Genomic DNA, 20,713 nt, shown 5'->3' with positions numbered 1-20,713 from the left:
TCGTATTATTTAGATTTGACAACGTTTATTTCGTATCATTTAAAAGATCGCGACTAATATTGTAACGCGTAGAGAAAAACATGTTATAATATTCGTTTAAAGATAAAAATTTGCAGATATTCATGACATTCTCTTACATAAATCTCTCTTTCTACAATAAATCATATTGAAATTAAAAATCATGTAATAAAGAGTTAAATGATAAATGGGCGAATGCAAGTGTGGATGTCAATGCGAAAGCACCAGCACAAAGAAAGAAAAGTAGAGATAAATTCAAGATTCTGAAACGCGAAATACGTATGAATTATTGCAAACAACGGCGTAATAACTTTTTATTTTACTCATTTTTTTCAAGTAATAAACGGAGAAAGGATGTATCTTAGGACAATGCCCACAATCAAAATCATTGTTTCATGAATAATTATGATTATAAAAATCCATAAATATGAATCTATATTTTTATTTTGTATGAAGACTCCTTAACAATAGTTTTCTTAACAATGTTTGAATAATCTTTGATTTAGCAAATTTTTTTCATAATTCATAATTTTATTCATTATTCACGACTCTTTATAATTTTTAAATTTATTAAAAGAATATTAAATAATTTTCAACGATATAAGAAATCTACGCTTTCAACAAATGTCAGAGTTAAGAATCTGAAAGATGCAACGATTATTCATCTAATAGGTACATTTTAAATTCCTAATTTATGAATTTACAATACATGCAATAGAAAGATGCACAGGAAAGTTTCGCGCACGCCTTTCTGTCGCACGTGTGTGTGTGTGTGTGTGTGTGTGTGTGTGTGTGTGTGTGTGTGTTAGCGATGATCGCTAATTATTTTGCTCGTGCCTGTCATTTAATTTTATTGCAGTTTACTCATTATATTAAGCAGTTGTAATTAACGTGCTTAACCAGAGTCAAATAAAGATTGAGCGATATGTAAAACAAAGATATACGAAGCATGCATGGTCCATGAATATTAATATATAATTTAATTACACTTTCAATCAAGAATTGAAAGTAACGCGCTATTCTAATTACGAACGCCGTTATTACGGCGATATTACATATGTCACAAAAAATTTCTCAAGACACGACGAATCTTTTTTTTCCTCGAGAAGAGCGTTATTAGTTCGCCGGTAGACAGCCAATTAACACACGTGCACGATGAATCGAACGTAAGGTGGACGTAACGTCGGCCTGAGAGAGCAATTAGAACGACACAAATGTTGTTTTTAACTAAATCTATTAACTGAGAATATTTCAGAGATTCAATTGCCTTTTAATGACGAGAGAGAGAGAAAGAGAGAGAGAGAGAGAGAGAGAGAGAGAGAGAGAGAGAGAGAGAGAGAGAGAGAGAGAGAGAGAGAGAGAGAGAGTCATAACTTTTTCATAACGTTTTCATAACTTTCTAAAAAGAATTCGCTGAATCACAGATGATTCTAATATTTTTATCAAACACATAATTGGCATAATACTCTAAAATGCGTTGCCGAATAGATATTTGAAGCGATATTTTCAATTTTTTATGCTGTGACCGCTGAATATCATATCATACCGTCAGATATCATAAATATAAAAAATACACGCGAAAGGAAATAATCTTACTCACTGTCGAGAATTCACGTGTGGATGGGCACATGAGTCAACACACACTCGGGACGTAAATGCACACAATACCGTAGTTACTCTTTTCATTTCTGTCACGTCTCATGCCATGTCGAAAACATCGAGAGAGCCGAGCGTTTACGCGAACATGTTTCTCGAATAATTGCCGCGTCAACAAATACAAGTTCCTGCGTCATTCGACTCTATTTGGATTCGCACTTCGAAATAGTTATCAACAAAGCCCCGCACAATGCTTCTCCCCACTATCGTTCCCCGCGCGTATCTCACTCGCCCAACTCGGCAATCCGGCACAACGTTCAAGCTGATTCAAGCTTCCGAATATCCAGAATGGAGAATGTAACGATCGAGCATGAAATATATCGTCGAGTTTTCCGAATGAAATTGGATGGACAAAGAACTGCCATGTGTTTCCCAAAAGGGACATATCTATATAACAATAGACATTATTTACTTATTTAAAAGAGAAGGAAAATGCACGCGAGCGATCGCCCGTCGGGACTTGCCGGACGATTTTTCTGTCCATGTCAGCCGTTCGCGAGAGTTTTCCGTCTCGTTTGACGCGAGTCCGCCTCCCTCCTCCTACCACGCTCGCTGGCGCAGAGGCGCGAAGAAACCGTTTCAAAAGGATACGAAAGGTGCGAAAGACGAACGGGCCTCCCAGGATGACTCTCGCTAATCGCGGGCAGGCGGAAAACAAGCGTGATGAGTCGCCTCGCCTCGCCTCGCCTCATCTCACCTCACCTCACCTCACCTCACCTCACCTCACCTCACCTCACCTCACCTCACCTCACCTCACCTCACCTCACCTCATCTCATCTCATCTCGTCTCGTCTCGTCTCATCTCGTCTCATCTCGTCTCGTCTCGTCTCGTCTCGTCTCGTCTCGTCTCGTCTCGTCTCATCTCATCTCGTCTCGTCTCGTCTCGTCTCGTCTCACTCACTGCCTAACTCGTCTCGACGCGACTACAACGAACAGCAACGCGAGTAAGTTAACTTCTTCTCTCTCCTTCTCTTTCGCGCTCTTTCTTCCTACCGGTGGTGCACGTAAACGCGCACGATACGTAACATTCGAAGCAACATGGACGGTCCGAGAACGTGTATACACACACACACACACACACACACACACACACACACACACACACACACACACACACACACACACACACACACATATTTTTATATATATATATATATATATATATATATATATATATATATATATATATTCGCTGGAACGATAATCGATACACGTTATGTCCTTAACGTGTATTCAGACGGACACGTACTTTAACGCATTTTATACATACACGAAAGGATGCGAAACCCCGATGAAAGAGGCATGCGGTTTCTCATACGCTCGCAATACTGATCCACGCCAGATCAGAAAGTATAAAATACCTCTCTTTTCTGCATCGATTTTGCTAAAAAAAAAAAAAAAAAAAAATCGACGACTGTTATTCTTAGATAATATATGAAACAATAATTATTTTAGATCTGCAAGAAAATTTATTTCCAAATTATACCAACGCACAATCATCTCGCACTTCAATCGTATACTCAATCTTTTAGACATCCAAATTCGGATTTCCCGAATATTTTTGGAATCGAACGAATCGAATGATAATTTTTTTCAAATCTTTGAAATTACTCGGATAATTACAGTTTTTGTGAACGTCACACGATAATAAACTTAAATAAAATAATAGTGGCGAAAAAAACGACATTAACGAACCGAAACGACCGAAATAGCAATGCTATTTCGATTGTCGTGAATCTCGGTGAAGTTTTCACTTTTCGCCGCTCGAAACTCATTTCGCGCGTTTCGACTCGTATTTCATCTCCTCTCCTCTTTATTTGCATACGCGATACATCGTTTTCCGTATCTCCGAGCCTCATCGTGTGCTCACGGCAAACGGCGTGCGGAGAGGTTTGAAGATAATTAATGCAAATTACACACGGGCAACGGGCACGCTACCGGTTACGGCGTTACACGGGATGAAAGCCGCCGTGCGCGCGCGCGCGCGGCCGCTCGCGCGTCATGTAAGCCGTTGCTCTTGCATGTCGATATGTCGCTCCGATTATCATCCGATACAATTGATTCGCATAGCTCTGATTGACCGCTATCTCCCCGCTCGAACGGGGAGATTAGTTTTTGTGCCTCTATTTCCCGGCCTTCGTCCCGTCCCGTCCCGTTTCGTCCCCTTCTCGTCCCGTCCGATCCCGTCCCGTCCCGTCCCGTCCCGTCCCGTCCCGTCCCGTCCCGTCCCGTCCCGTCCCGTCCCGTCCCGTCCCGTTCCGTCCCATCCCGTTCCGTCCCGTCCCATCTCGTCTCGTCTCGTCCCCGTCTCGTTCGCGTGCAGTGAGCTGTATACTTAAGCCGCGGAGAGCCACCGCACTAAACGGACGTGGCGCGTATAATTTATGAATTATTATTTTGTACTATAATATGTCGGCCGCGCTTCTCTCTCTTCGCAGCCCCACGGTACGGGCTCATCTCCTTCGAGATTCTCCGTGGAGAGAAGCATCTCGTCGGAAACGGTGAGATAAAGAGCATCGTCAATGGCGTAGAGTTCTCGCCGAGTCGTCTTCGCAGAAATAATGATAATGTAAGATGAGCATCGAGAGGGAGAAAGAGAACCGCGATGTATTTTCAGCACAAAGACATTTTTTCCAAAGAGACGGCACTGCCGGTCGCGGCACTGCCGGTGCTGCTTTCGTTTCTCATTGGCTAATAATTAATTGGAATGAGATTCGATTCATTCTTCAACCGAACGGATTATCTGCTCTACTTGGATAATCCGTGTCGTTTTCCTATTCGATTTCAATTTCAGCGATAGGATAGACGAAAATAGAAAAGAAATTTATTGAAATTTTAAACAATGACGTGCGCGAGAGAATAACTGGACGGCTCTCTTGAAAAGACTAATCATAAACAGACTCGACAAATTCTTTCCCTCTAAAAACTAACAGCATTCTTTTTCTCTCTTCCCTTTCTCTACCTCCCTCTTCCCTCTATCCTTTGCCATTCGGATTAAAAAGATCACATTTTCGTCGTATTCGACTGTTAAAAATTGATGTTTGTATATTACGACAAATGTAAAAAGTGAAACGTGTGTATGTATGTATGTATATATATATATATATAATGAGACGAGAGGCGAGAAATGTATACATGCGTGCCGCTTAGGCGTTATATGCCAGCAAATACGTGTGCCTGATTGAACACAAGCAGCCAAAGATTCGTTCTAATTGGTCCCTAATCGCGGTTCGGATCGTGTGAATCGAAAGCGGCATGAGTGGTTGTTTGCGGCGGCGCGGAGAGTGAATTGGAGCGGTCCACCGAGAAGCGCGCCAGTGCGAACCGCGCGGCAACGAGGCACAGCCTGGGGAAAGACCAGACAGGCGAGCTAGCGAACCCAGGGTGAACAGGCGGGGGATGAGAGGGATCAGGGGGATGAGGGGGCAGGCGAACGGGCAGGCAGGCGGCCGAGCGAGCGGCGCGCGGAGAGCGAACGGACGAGCTCCGAGCGTAGGTCTGAGCTCCGAGTATCCTATAATTACGAGTAACTCAGCCACATTTGCGTTGATCCGACACCTTAAAGATAGCATTTAGCGGCCCCTTTCATCTCCGCGGCAAACAAACCAATTTATACCTCAGGCCGCTTTGTGCTCCGGCGAGGGACGTGCTCCGCCCCGAACCTACGAGTTAGCTCCGTCTTTTTCCACCTTCCCCCTCCTCTCTCTCTCTCTCTCTCTCTCTCTCTCTCTCTCTCTCTCTCTCTCTCTCTCTCCTCACCAGCTTCTTCCTTTTCTCCCTTTTCCTTTTCTCTCACTCTTTCTCCTCTTCTTCTTCTTCTTTCTCTCTCCATCGAGTTCTCGTCCACGTCGATCTCGCCCTTGGTCTTTGCGAATTTCGCTGGAAATCAATCGCGTCGCTCTCTCGAAAAGTGAAACGTATCAACGTCCAGCGAATACGACTCAGCCGTGCGGCCAAGCGAGCGCGGGAGGAACGAGCCGAACGAGCGACGAAATGAACGTCGCGTTTTTGCCTACTTCTCTCGTAACTAATTGGCGCGCGTTATTACTTTCGTACGTCGTTTTCGCTTTTTCCCTGCACCTTCCTCCTCCTCCCCGCCTCATCCGCTTCACCCCTCCAAGGGGGTGCCGCAAGGGAGCGAAGGTTCGCGTGACTAAACGCTACGACGCGAGGACGTCGGAGCACACGATAATGGTAGGTTACCGCCTCTTCTTCTGGCATTCGGACTACGCTTCTATTTATTGTTAGCGTCCAGTGAACGCAAACGCACGCGCGGCACATTGCCTGTATAAATAAAGTTATCGCGTACGGAATTTCGCGTACATAGTACAAACTCGCGGATCACTTGGACGCCAGCTTAAAACTTTTGCGACGCGGGGATGCCCCTCCGCGTGGAAACACGCAAGTGCGCTGTAACGTTAGCTGCTGTACGTTTGCGAAATAAGTAGCGAAATAAGTAACGTGGTCATTTCTTGTTGTCCGTCTATGGATGTCGATTGATCCGATCGATTGTTCGATCGAAAATTGATTCGTCTTGGGACGATATCGATGTCAATTCGCCCATATATAGACATTTAAACTAGAACATATGGTTTTATGTAAGAGGTTTTCTTATAGTAGTAGTGTCTCGCATCTCTTCCTCTCGTCTTTTAACGAGTCGACAGCCTATCTCTACGATAAAAAAAATATAAAAAAAGAGATAATAGAACTTTACGCGCGCGCGTAGTCGCGTTACGTTAATTAAACGCGAGAAAGCAACGATCGAAGGTGAACGCTGTTTCGACGTGACTTTGATGTGTGCGTGGATTTGTGTGGTGAGCTCGAGGTGACACGTGTGTAAACCCCGATTACAAGATATAAATGTAAGACAGCCGTCCGTTCCGTCCACTCTCGCAACCGGGCGAAGCGGCATCACGCGCGCGAGAGCCGATCTTTAACGACCGGCCATCACTTTCGCGGGCGCCTTTCTTCTTCTTCTTCTTCTTCTTTTTCTTCTTCTTCTTCTTCTTCTTCTTCTTCTTCTTCTTCTTCTTCTTCTTCTTCTTCTCCCTCTTCTTTTCCTTCTTCTTCTTTTCTTCCTCTTCGGCAATGTTCGATCTTTTGCCGGCGGTGAAGCGAAGAGTTTTACGACGCTCTCGGAATCCTTAAAATATCTCTGAGAATTTCAGGCCGCTCGCGCGCGCGCATCTTCTCTCCACCGTTCGTCCACACGGGGCGCACGGGGTGTATACGGTATATCTATACACCGGCGGTGATACGTACCAGGTCGCTCGTAAAACACGAGATTAACGCAATTAATTTTTGTTCCCGGGAACGACTTCTCTCCGGGCTACTCGGATTACTCGGGATACTCGGGTCCGTACTTTGTCCCTCTCGATCGCGTCGCCGACGTAACGTGTCATTAGCGTGGCGCGCCGCTAACAGAACAAACAAATTGTTTCTCCAACCCATCCGACACCTAAAGCGTAACTAACCCAAGCCACACCCCGTGGAAACCCGACTAATTTGGCCGATTGTGGTCGACCCGAGAAACGACCTCATTCCCCTCCCTCCCTCCCTCCGCCCTCCCTCCGCCCTCCCTCCCTCATCCACCCTCTCTTTCTTCCACCCTCTTTTTCTCTCTTCTCCATTATGTATAAAGGGAGAGAGAGGACGAAAGAAGTATCTTTCTTCCGAGACTCGCGGAAAAAAAAGATGAAAGACAAACTGCGATTAATTTCATAAAATGTAGTTTGCCAAGAGAAAAAAAGAATGGGTTAGAGGGGAGGAGGAGTGGGAGGGGGCAGAGGAGAGGAGAGGAGAGAGAGAGAGAGAGAGAGAGAGAGAGAGAGAGAGAGAGAGAGAGAGAGAGAGAGAGAGAGAGAGAGAGCATTGCGCAGTCAATGTCGCTTACGTCAGTTTACGGACGTTTTCAATTTTGCGAGCGACAAAAGATATTTCGGTACGCGCGAGTACCATGACGGCGGTGATTCGTCTTCGATGCCGCGTAAAAAAAGCGCGGGGCACTGTTGTTCGGTGTCCGTTACGAACAATGCGGAGGCCCCAGCTACGCCGGGGTGGTCGGAGCCACCAAATAAATTGAACGAGCACGAGGTACGCCAAAGAAGACCGTCACGGGCCCAATTTCAAATCGATTAGCTCGCCCTCGGATCTCGGACTCGGAATGAAAGGCTCCGGCTGCTATCCCGCCAAGAGACCGCGCGGTTACCTGCTTTACGAATGCCTTTTTACGTTAACGCGCGCACGCTATACGCGCTATACACTCTCGCTTTTTTTCACCACACACACACACACACACACACACACACACACACACACACACACACACACACACACACATATATATATATATATATAAACGGTTAATATATCTCAAAACTCAGAAAATATTTCGTCCACGGATTGGGGCGCCTATGGCCCGAAACAGGTTGATGTTTTAGGTTGTTTGACTTGGCGGTCGAGACGCGCTCTGTAATTATCTCGCCTTGGCATGTACTACCTGCCCAGCTGTATTAGCGTTCGATCCTGGAAACCGGGTGATATCTCCCGATGATATCCCCCGAAACTTCGAGTCCCGAATACCCTGAGAACTCGAATACGTTGCATACGTTGCGTACCGTTGGCTTGGTCGTGGTGCGCGATATTTCCGCGACGGTAGTAAGTGGTTAACCGGTATATGCACGTATATATAGGACGTAAGTAGATACAAGGTCGGTTTTCTCAAGGGAGACTCGGCGGCGGCTGCGCGGGCTAATCATAAGCGACCGTGCTCCTCGCCAATTAATACCACCTTCGGCAACATCTACCTCGGGCGTCGTGCTCGAGGAACGGGGGAAGACGACGGAGGCGAGGCAAAGGCAGAGGCAAAGGCAGAGGCAGAGGCAAAGGCAAAGGCGTGAAACGAGCGAGCCATCGTACGACGGAGCGAGACGAGACGAGAGACGTTAGAAACCTCTGTCTGTTGCACGGAGGTTTCTCTCGCTCGCGCTCGCCATTCTTCCGATGTATTATAGTGCGGTTTAAAGAGAGAGCGCAACCTCACGCCTGGCCGGGGCCAGAATACCGCGGTTTCTCTCCAAAGGGGCTCTCTTCTCCTCCTCTGGTTCTCCTCTTCTTAGCAACCGCCGCGCAACTGCGAGGCAACTCCGATCATCGAGGACGAGTGCGAAGAAGAGGAGTGGTGGATCAACGATCCCGTGGCATCATCAGTGGCGTACGTAATAGGGTGTAATAGTGAGATACCTCTCGATACCACACCGGATATAGTTGGATGCGCAGAAGAATCTACGCTACGCGTTTGTCGGTAACGTGCCCTTGTAAGGCAAGCATTTTTTCGCCCTTCTGTAGCGTTCAAATCGATGTATATCCATGACGTAATCTCGCTATATTGACAAATTGATGTATCATTGGACAGAGACATCAACGTGTATCTTACATATCTTACGTATAAAGAAATCAATGCTTGATCGATATTTTTTACATTCGAACAATTTAAATCGGTCAAAAATTGTTGATGATGTTAAATGATTGTTAGATATAGCTCTTTATTAACAACTGGAACACAATTCCTTGTATAAATTCTCTGCAGGCATTGATAAATCTATTATAAATATCAGTAACTAATATTTAGTATGTCAATTATGCTGTTATATCCCTGATAGCTATTTTTAGTACAGCGAACTATAGTATTAATGTCTCATCGATACAGCTAATGTAAGTATTGAGATAATCTACGTGATAGAAAACTCTATGTTAGGAATTAAATCAGGATTAAATAGAGTAATTGTAACATTTGTAAATATTCTTAAACAACAATTAGTTTAAGAGTAAATTTGTTAAAATTCTGAAAAAAACGTAAAGATCATACGGGTTGTCAGTACGAGGTCACATGTACAATGACACAATTACCTGTGATCGAATCCTTTACAGGTTGAAAACGATCTCCTGTAATGGTTACCTCGTCGTTTTCACTTTCACGTTCGCGCATTGTTTGCGGATGCGTCTGAAAATATGTCGAAAATTCGTCAAGCATCGGTTACAAAACTGACGATTTTGTTGGACGCGATAGGAACGACGATAATATCCGTATCCGCGAGAGGCAGCGGCACGTTTCTCGCAACATCGCGATATGATCGAGACGGTAAATCCTGCCCCGATCGAGAGTTTAGAATAATCAGATTCTTCGGCCAAGATTACACGAGTCCGTAAGAGAGTGAGGACGCCGGTGAGCGGACACAAGGGGCAAGATGGGAGAGGGATGAGTCAAGGTGATAGAGGAGGTAGGTAGAGAGGTTGGTATGGTGCACACGGGAGAAAAGAGAGGGGGAAGGTGGTAGCGCGCGCGAGCACGAGTGCGAGCGCGAGAGAACCGAGGGAACGAGGAGAGTATGAGTAAGAGAGAGTAAGAGAGAGAGAGAGAGAGAGAGAGAGAGAGAGGGACAAAGAAAGAGAGAGAGAGAGAGAAACACGGGGTCCGAGGTGTTTTTCGGGGCGTGGCAAAGCTCCGCGTGATTACAGCGCGAGGATCGGTCAGCGCGGTGAGAGTTCAAAGCATCAAAGAGCTCCGACCAGCGAGAAATTGCTTAGGATTCATCCTCCTCGGCACGGGCTGTGGCAACGTATGTCGTAAACGTATACCCTTCGATCCTCTCTCGCTCGCCTTCACCCCGTATAGCCAATGATCGCACCACCACCACCTATCCTCTCCTTCCCTCCCTCACTTAAGTAGCCCGACTCGATACCCGTGCGTATAATGAGACCTGGTTCCGATCGCGCCACGATTACGTGCTATATACGTCTAATAGTGCCCCGTTCGAGAACTTTATTTACGAGATATCTATTACGACGAATCTACCTAGCCCGCGCAGCAATCTATTCAAAGATCATCGAGTTTTATCTCTCCGCCCTTACCTCTTCACGAGATATTGGACGCGACATCTTTTCGATAAAAGATGCATATAATCTCGTCAACACTTTCAAGTAACGAAGTTCATTTCGACGAGTTTGGTATATTTATGATAATTATGGAAGAAGCTGGGATTTATTATTTATATTATTTATATTATTATTATTTATATTATTTATATTATTTATACGATCTTTCAAAGCACATGTGCGGCAACTCGCTTTCGGTGAATGCAGACACGCATATAAAATTCTGCTCTCTACGTTTTGTAAGTATGCGTGTGCAAATTTTTCATTATCGTCGCCGATAATTCTTTTCTCTCGAATTTCTTTTTCTACAGTCTAGGATTGAAAACGAGAAAGGCGATAGCTCACGGATTTTTCCTCACTTGTCGTATTACAGCTCGCTCGGCTGTACTAACAAGTACTCGTTTATATAGGAACGTTATCAATGCGCACACGCAATACCTATTACGCCGTTATTTGTATTTGTAACGATCAGATAGCGCCGGGACGCACGCGATCCGCTGATCCTAAGGGCTCGTAATGGATCCCGCGTAATTAGTAATTACCTCTGTTATTATCGTTACTATTAATAGTATTTTTTTTTTCTTAGTTTTCTACCTCGCATTTATCGTTATCGTCATCTTTGGTCGGAATTTATATCTCGCGATGGAATAAATTCCACTTCGATAGTGTCGCTGACGGCTCTTTCTTATCGGTTTATCTCCGTATTTCATACGGAGCATTATCGATAGAAATTACAAGTTACCGCATTTGCACAAATTATATATTTGTTCATATATTTCACAAAGCTACGATTCGTTAATTTGGCAGGATGCGACGGCATAACGTGAAAAACGTGCAGCTCAAATCAAAAGAGCGGCTGCTAACCCGGCTTACCGTTTATGTTCTGACAAATGAACGCGCAATCACGACGACCACGCCTCGGAGAATAAAAACTGCTCGCGCGTTTTTACCTCTTGTCGACGAGCCCTAAAGGCATACAGATTCTTCATGTTTTCACCTTTTTACGTTTTCATAGCCTTCGCGGCATTTGATAAAGGAAAGAAAAAGTCACACATTTCAATATTTCGCGTACAAGTTTCTATTTTCAAGTGATAAAAAACAACTAGCACGTGTATATACGCACAGCATATTTCTATCTTGCCGTTTGCAAAAAATAATCCAAGTGTTCTTTTTTTATTCTCTCTCACACACATTTTATATCTTTCTGTTTCAGAAAATTGCATTTGTTTAAACTAGCTAGCCGTTATTCCAATTTTTAAACTTTTTCCTATTCCATACGCAACGAGTAGGAAATTTTACCGTTTAGGAATATATATATATATATATATATATATATATATATATATATATATATATATAATCAATATTCCAAAATTTAAATAACTACGGTATATAAGGATGTGAAGAACAATTAGAACATATAAAGAGTTTTAACATTCGCTTCTGCTCTGTAGTCGTCGATTTAGCGATCATAAGCCATGAAAGACCCAACAACCTCATCGGCGCTGCCCGACGATTCCGCGAGGGTGAGCAGTGAAAATGAACGTTCCTCGCAAGCGGAGTTGCAATTAATTAATAACTCGATACTCTACCTAGCTGAGAGAGGCTCGTTTTACGGTGATTCTTTCGAGCGGCAGCGAATTTATGATATCGGTCTTGGTCGTGACACTTACGAAGAGTTTTAGGATAATAAAAGAGCGGCTGTGTGGTGGAGAGAAGACGAGGAGAGGGATCTGTGGTGGAAGCGGGATCTTGAAAGAAAAGAGAATGGCGGGGAGAACGAGAGGAGGAACGAAAGTGATGGACGGTGGCCGATCAGCGCCGTCAAAATAATGATCAGCGTAAATAATAAGCCTCGTTATAATGCCGGACTCTAGGTGTTTTCTCTTCTCCCTTTCTTTTTTATACCGAGTCGGGCGTTCTCGCTCGCAACAATGTCGATCCAGCCGGAGTAATCTTTGATCCTCGTAAGCGCGGCCCTCGAAGTCTCTTTCTCTTTATTCCTTCCTTCCTTCCTTCCTTCCTTCCTGCCCGCCTATCTGTCTACCTTTCTACCTTTCCGCCTTTGTCGTTCCAACACTCCCTCTTCCAAAAAGAAATTACATTATCGTATTGCTACCAGCTTACAGGCTTACAGGATCACTGTATACCAAACACTTGGATGAGTGTTTCTCGTATCGATGCGTGATCGTGATCTAAATATTAATGTAAATGTTTACGACTGAACATCCAGGAGCTAAAATATCTAACAATGACAATTGATATTTGCAATGTCCTCGTTCTTAGTCACACAGTTTATCATTATATTGACAATTGATATGCGTGTTGTATCTTACACGCAAGTCAATACACCTTTTGATGAAAGATGCCTAGCAGAATAATAGACTTGTACGGACACGATACAAAATTATTCTATCCGTCCGATATTAACCAAGATTATTTTTACGGCTTTGAAATTTCGTATTCTATCCGCATTTCTGAAAGATTGCGACGCAACCATGACCGAATATATTTATTGATTTTTTGTCTTACTCTGTCTTACTCTGACGTGAACAACTCACTCCAGTTTGTCCCAACATTTTAGTAACACCCTATAAAATATGACATGACAAGGTGCAAGCACGCGCATCCATCCGTTACCGCGCCTTTGAATATAAATCACGTTTCAAAGACTCGAACTTTGTAGCGCAACATTCAACAAATAGATACGTACAAAGCTCTAGTCTATTACAAGTCGGCTCTTACAATGGAAGAAGAAGAAGAAGAAGAAGAAAACGCAGAAGAACAAATGGCGACAATCTCGCGTGCGCGCGCTTAGGTCGAACGCTAAAGTTGCAATTATTTGAATGCAGGATGCAACGATCCGCTTGTTTCACCGCGAGATATGTCATTTACCACGCATATAAAACGCACAAATTAACATGCTTGGAGAGCCTCCGTCTCGGCGGCCATTGTTCCTCGCGCACGCACTTTACTCGCGACCCGATTCTCCCGTCGCGCGTCTATGATTACTTCTTTTCCGTGCGTTCTTTCGGGGAACGAGCCAAAGCGACTCGGTCGACTCGGTCATCTCGAGACGCTTTGCCACATTTAAATCGGCCACATAATTTCATAGTATTATGGTATACCGTCGTTGATACAACAACGTGAACATTGAATCGTGTGACTAAGAACGAGGACATTTGCTTTCGAGACATCTTGTAAAGTCAAATTCTAAATCCTGCTTCATCATCATTTCGTCAGGAATCGTCACTTACGCATAATAATGGATATTTATTTTTCGTATTCGTAACAAGGGTTCCCAAAATTTGTTTTCGTAAAAGAAGACTCAAACATCTGCATCCGTGTATTTTTCCAATTATATTTTTGAAAAAACGTCTCAAGAATTGGCACGAATCTTAATTATGGTTTCGCAAATACATTGCACAAGTTCCTTCAACTTCGTTAATGATATTTGATACTACGTAATTATATAGAAGGAAACGATTAAAATCAACGGGAAAAGTTGATTAGTTACGCGAATTAGGTAAAAGAACAAAAAATATACACGTGTAATTTAGTTATTAACAATCTCGTTTGATTGACACAGCTAATTGTTTTCACAAACGTATCACTCTCCCCCTCCCGACATGTACAAATATACATACACAGTGCAGCATTTTTCACAGTTATGAAAACAGTACTGCCGTTATGAAGGACATTTCGATAAAGCCTCGATATTGGGTATTCGCGAAAGATGACATCGACGACAAGACCGATTTGATCTACAGTTAAATATCGATAAGTTCTTTAGCCATACTTACGCTCTGTGATTTACTCCACATTGGAACTTTATGTTTTCCTGCGGATGACAGATAGAGGCGCGCTCGCGCGGCAGGTCCATCGAGTCTCGTGGAAAAAAAGCAGAGTAGCGTGTCGATCGGACGTAATCGCGTGGGAAGTCACGACAAACTACCTTTCGTTCCAGTCTCGCGTCGGTAACGCGCGACCGAGATCTCGTTCGGGGGACTCGTCTCTTATTTTACCGGGCGTATCCGAGCTGATTTATCGTAATTACTAGGAATGAATTATCGAAAGGCAGCAGCGCGCGGCAATTACTTTGGATTCTCCCCCCTCCCCCCCGCGCGCCTTCTCCCTATGGTTTTCGAGAACTTGCGATCGCGCCGGAACGGGGGGAGGATTACCCGTTGAAAAATTGCTCTCCCTCCCAGCCGAGGGACGGAGCGAAGCGCGCGGTGGCTGCGCGCGTGCCACGCGGAATGGCAATGATTCAATGAATTCTGCAAACACAGCGCTTTCTCGGCCGACCGGGGGTGGGTCACGGGTCCTCGAACGTGACAAGCTTACGCTCTTAGCCGCGCCCCCGCCGTGAAGAATTAATAACAATGCCCGAAGAAATATAATAATAAAGGATGCCGGTGCCGGGACGAGAGAGACCGGTTTCTCTCTCGCGGGGTTACGATGACTCAAGATTTTTCTTTCTCTTTCCCTGCCTTCGTCATCGTTTCTCGTTGCCGCGTCGTCGCGCGGTATGTCCGCGCTTTTTTCACGAAACCCCGATATAAAAAAAAAAAGTAGTACGCGCGATATAGAAGCGCCGCGACGCGTATCGCCCTCTTGTACGGTACGAACCACCAAGATCGAGCGAGCGAGCGAGCGATGACTCGATCTCGAAAGACGAAAGACGAAAGACGAAAGACGAACGACGACGACGACGACGACGACGACGACGATGGTGACGACGACGGTGGCAGCGGCGGTGACGGTGGCAGCGGCGGTGACGGTGGCGGTGGCGGTAGCGGTGGCGATGGCGGTGGTGGTGGAGGGCAACCCGACGGGAAATTGAAAGAATATGAAGTCCGGGTGGGAAGTTAATTGTTTCTCTTTTAACCAACCGACGCGACCGAGTACGCGTCGTCACGGACGTTGCCCGCGCAAAATGGCCGTCGTCATCTTTCGCGGCAACACACGGCGGTGCGGAGCGGTGCGGTACGGAGCAGTGCGGAGCAGTGCGGAGCAGTGCGGAGCAGCCCGACGGAGCGGCCTGATAATAATGGCCGGCTCTCCTCGGGTATACATATATGTATGTACACTGCCGTGCAACGCGCAACACGCGCACGACGGGAGAACACACGTTACATAACTCGTTTACGGTTGCTCGTGCTCATGCTCGTAGATTTCGACCGGCGTCTGGTGTGTGCGTGTACGCGCGTGTGCGTGTAAATAAGTCGACGCATTAGGGAACGAGCGTGAACGCGAGCGGGCGTGCGCGCGCTCGCGTTCGCGCGCTTCACGCTGGATTCCCCGTAGCCCCGTGAACGGAGAGAATAGGGGAATGGGTGCTAGCTATTTTATTTTATGGCCAGGGCTAATGCGCTCTTTGTGTACGCTGTAGGTTTCCGTCGCGGTTTGCAAGCTCGTATGTACGTTTCGCTAATGCCGCCGCCGCCGCCGCCGCCGCCGCCGCCGCCGCCGCCGCCGCCGCCGCCGCCGCCGCTGCACATTCGCAGGGTGCGAGTTCCTCCTCTTCGTGCTTCAATGGCGAATTACTTACCAAACGCAATAAATGTGATTCTCTGAATTCGGAAAAGTCCAAATTATGAATTATGCTATCGACTACTTGATAATTGAGACGGAATAAGATTTGAAATGTATTACGAAAAATAGGAGCCTCTTTATTTGAGCTTTTCTATTCCTATTCAAGATACTGCGAGACAAATCTAAGATTTTTATATTCATTTTCATTTCAAACGAATATAAAATGTTATCAGTTCTTACATAATCTTAAACGACGAAAAAGAATAAAAATGAAATAAAAATTGTTATATAATTGGAGTGTAAAAGAAATTGCACAAACGCGAAGAAAAACGAGTCGCAGTAACTATAGAAACATTTACGGTACCGAATGACTGAAAAGATATCTAATCGGAAAGTTCCAGTTTTTAGTTTTTGTCTTGTCATAATTATTCAAGTGAAAAATAATGAAAAAGCTTCCGATATATCACGGATAAGTAAAAGATTAGTTTCGATCGAAAGGCAAAGATATCACGCCCTGATTAAAAGTTTTTGTTATCTTTTGTGTCATATACCATGACGATGATGTACTGATTTTGAAAAAAAATTGCAATCGATTGAAAATATAGATGATTGGAAATAAAATCGAAAAGTTACGATATCTATCCGGGGTTCAGAATAGTTTTATGAGAGATGATTTTCTAAATCGTTTTAATTCGAATAGTTCTATTTTGTCATTATTTACACATCTAGAGCATTAAGGGACCCCCTTGAATCATATGTCACGTTCAGGGTCTCAAGATGTCTCGATCCTCGATTAACGATGTTAACAAATTCCAGATGACAAAATGTCCCTCGATCATTCTCGCCGACGTAAACCGCCGTTGCGGGCGATCGATGACGAATAGCGGGCTATGGACGATTTATTTTAAATATAACCGCTCGATTCATTGGCCGATTTGTTACGGGCGTTCCGAGGGCGATACGCGAGAGGTGTATGCGCCCTCTTGTTTCCCTTACGTTGAAAAGGGGAGAGACACAGACCGGGCCGCGGCAAACGCGAGGTGCAATCCGTACAATGTCACCCCGAAGCGCGCTCGTAATTCGAATATAATGGACTCCGTTTCTCCCCACTGTAATACACGCGCGTTGTATATATCGCCCCGTGTGTATGCTGTTGCATTGTCGATTCCAGCCCTTATACCGCTGATTCGACACGATGGTGAACGCGCTGGCAAAACATATCGTGTGTTCTCGCACCCTCGTGCTTCGCGCTGGCCAAGATTCCGCCAGAACAAAAGGATTCTATCTCGAATCGAGCAGAGAAACATTGTAAGGGACTTTTGCGCAAATTGCATTAAACACCATCTTGAAGTTTCGATAATCAGTTATTCAGTATATAATCTGGATATAATCCGGACAAGAGCGAAATGAATTTTCTGAATGAAAGTGATGAGAAAAATATTCTTATATGTATTATACTAGTATCTATTGATGATATCTATTGATTTGAAAACGAAAGGAATCGAGCCAAAATGAAACTATCGCGTAAACACGTTTTCCCGCATAACGCATAACGCGATTTATTATTCGAATCAAAATTTAGATTAGTACAGGATTTTACATATCGAGGATTTTACGAATCGATCTCATATATGAATTCCGACGATAACATATGTTCTAAAGTCGTCAGTACTCTAAAATTTGATCCGAAACGACTGCTTCGTCGTAACCTACGTTCGTTCGTTGAATTCGTCTCGCTGTTCACTCGCGTACGAGCGGAACGGAAAAAAATAAGCGGTTAAAAATAAGTGGTTAAAGTAAGCTACTATTCGCTTACCGAGATCGTCTCCGCCTACGTCGACCACGTTGTTACGGTAATTTCGTTCCACGACGACCAGGAAGAGCGCTCTTTCGCGCGGAGTACACTCATTGGCGAGGGAAAGGCACAGGAAATCGTCCAGGAAACGATGCGCGGCGCTGCGAAATATTAGTTTATAGCATTGGAGTTTATAGCCTCGGCTGAGCCCGGCGGGCCTACTTGTGAAGGAACATCCGTCACGGATGTATAATTAAAGCACGATGGATGGGACGATTAACGAGCGCTGTTATCGGGATCGTTACGGTTGCTGCTGCGCTACCTATATATAATATAACGTAAGGAAATGCCGCGGAAACACCGCGAGGACGCGTTCCGTTCCGGGTTCTCGCGCTGCTACCTCGTAATTATTCCGCCGCTCTCGGTTACGTTCTTAGCGGGATCGACACGGTGGCTGTAACAAGGTTGTATACCGCTGACTAATTGACGACGGTCAATTTGCTTTGTGTTCAAATTCTTTTTAGATATATTTTTGCGTTGACTCTTCTCATATTTTTCCTCCTTCGCATTTTCTATCGGCCATTTTGTTTCGTCTACGTTCGTAACTACCTCGAAGAATTAATTTCTTTCATGTTTACGCGAATCTATCAACACCATTTTGTTCTATGTCCGTAAAACCATTCAACGTCTAGATCATAATAACTATAAGCCTATGCTAATAAATAATAAAAAAAAATAAATATGCATATATGATGATGGCAAGTGTAAAAGATCTAAAGGATTAATCTTTGAGAAGATGATTGAAAAGATATTAAATTAATTCTATTTCTCTCTTTTTTTTTTTTTTTTTTTTTCATTTTCAAAAGCTTTTGTAACATGTTCTTGTTACAGCGAATCTTTGTGAGTGTTAGATATGCGTACATCATTTTCCACATACTTAAAAAAATCATTTCGTTGTTGGGCCAAATTTTCTGTCGCTAATGCATCGCGATGCATCGCGAGACGTGACAAAATAAACCGAGAACGTCGACGCGAGTCGACACTAGATGCGACGCGGTCGGGTCGCCATCTTCGCTTTCCTGTTATAAGATATTGTACGACGTAATGTATCGGCTCGTTAAGTCCCGGCGGTTCCAGCGGTTCTAACGCGCGCGATAGATCACAGTCGACTCCGTAACTCTCTCATCCCCCATCCCCCATCTCCCGTCAACCGACCGAGATTTCTCATACCAGTGCCAAACCACTACGTCGCTCTCTCTACCCTTATTGTCGGGAGTGTTTCAAATGCGAATGTAATATTCGCGTACCATTAACCCCGAACATGTGTAGGGCGTAATCGTTTCAACCCCGAGCAGCCCTTCTGCGGACCGTCCCAAGACGGGGGGGTACAACAGGAGCGAGTAGGGGCGAGAGCGATTCCGTGAACCCCAAACAAACGCGCGCGCGTGCGACGCTCGATGCTCCTCGGGTAGTCCGATAACAATCGGTATACGCGAGCAACATTGTCGACTTTACGACGCGACAAGCGAACGAACGAGCAAGCGAACGAACGAGTGAGCGAGCGAGAGCTTTCCTGAATAACCCAACAGCGTGAGTGCGAGCGCGCGCGCGCGCGCGCGCGCGCGCGCCGCCTTTCTTCCTACATCTGGCACGATTCGCATTCAGCCAACCAAACCGCGAGCAGCTCTGGTGCTCCCGCCTCCGTGTACGCTTCGATGTCCTATCTACCTATCCTGACCTTTCGCTCGGTACGCTCTACGAGCGACGCATTCGCGATATATGCGACGGGAATTGAGCCGAAAGCGGCTCAATCTCGCGGGATGATGAAAGAAACCAGTAGCGAGTTACGAGTTAACTGTTTAGAACGCAATAACCAAAGATCCGACCAAAGGAAGATAGAAAAGCAAGAAATCTATTTCCAACGGTAATAACTGTTCGTACGCATGTTCAATGTCAAGATTTAAGTACCGGCAAGTATTGGATAAATTGGGAAAACGGTAGGAAAAATTTTACTACCGAAGAAAAGTTTCTTTTATTATTTGTTAAATGTTACATTGAAAAAAAATCAAGAGACAATATTGTATCAGTTTATAATAATAAATTGAGGCACTATCTCTTGATTGTAGTCAATTTATATATAATATATTAAAAATATATTATTTCTATAGATGATATTAATTTGACATTTTGACTTTCTCGACAATAGACTTTTAAACCTTTAATTTTTAATAAAACTATTTTTTTGAGAGATCCAAAGAATTTTTTAACTATTAATCTTACAACTTTTGTTTTTGTGGGAAAATTCGTAACACATAAACATAATAAATAAAGCAAAAGCCATATTATAGTGCTTCTTTAATGTGTACTTTAATGTGTCTCATATACTTATACGACTATATCTCCATGAATTCGTATTATTATCAATTTGGAGAAATCTAAATGTGATTAAAGACATTCGTTTTTTACAAGTTTTTCTCATAAAAAAAGATTTTAAAATTTCAAGGCAAATATATTATAAAACTCACTCTTTAACTAATGTCATTTTATAAAATTTGAATTTAATACTTATCTTACAAAAATATTTGATATTACCATTGTTAGAATTGTACAATAAACAATGTGTTTATTTTCGCTGCAGAAAAATCAGATACTAGTTTATCAGAAAAAGTTATCAAAAGTAAAGTCACAAGTTGCACGTGAGATATTATTTTATAAAAATGCGAGATTTTATTCTTACATAAATATATTTCTAGATACATGTGTTAACGTAAT

The 20,713-nt window shown here is 44.1% G+C and overlaps 1 protein-coding gene across 1 annotated transcript in view; it reads right to left on the bottom strand.

Annotated features, from left to right (window-relative positions):
- Nucleotides 1–1,934, bottom strand: part of LOC105430541 (2-oxoglutarate and iron-dependent oxygenase domain-containing protein 3) — a 43,738-nt gene extending 41,804 nt beyond the window's left edge. Inside the window, exon 1 of the mRNA XM_089077040.1 lies at nt 1,619–1,934. The gene's annotated coding sequence lies outside the window, so the exon portion shown is untranslated. The remainder of the gene's footprint in view (nt 1–1,618) is intronic.
- Nucleotides 1,935–20,713: the final 18,779 nt, after the last annotated feature.

Source organism: Pogonomyrmex barbatus, unplaced genomic scaffold (genome assembly GCF_055798465.1).
Source record: "Pogonomyrmex barbatus isolate J1 unplaced genomic scaffold, ASM5579846v1 scaffold2, whole genome shotgun sequence".
In the NCBI taxonomy this organism is placed as follows: Eukaryota; Metazoa; Arthropoda; class Insecta; order Hymenoptera; family Formicidae; genus Pogonomyrmex; species Pogonomyrmex barbatus.
Note: the sequence above shows the minus strand (reverse complement) of the source record. Positions and strands in the feature narration are given on the sequence as shown.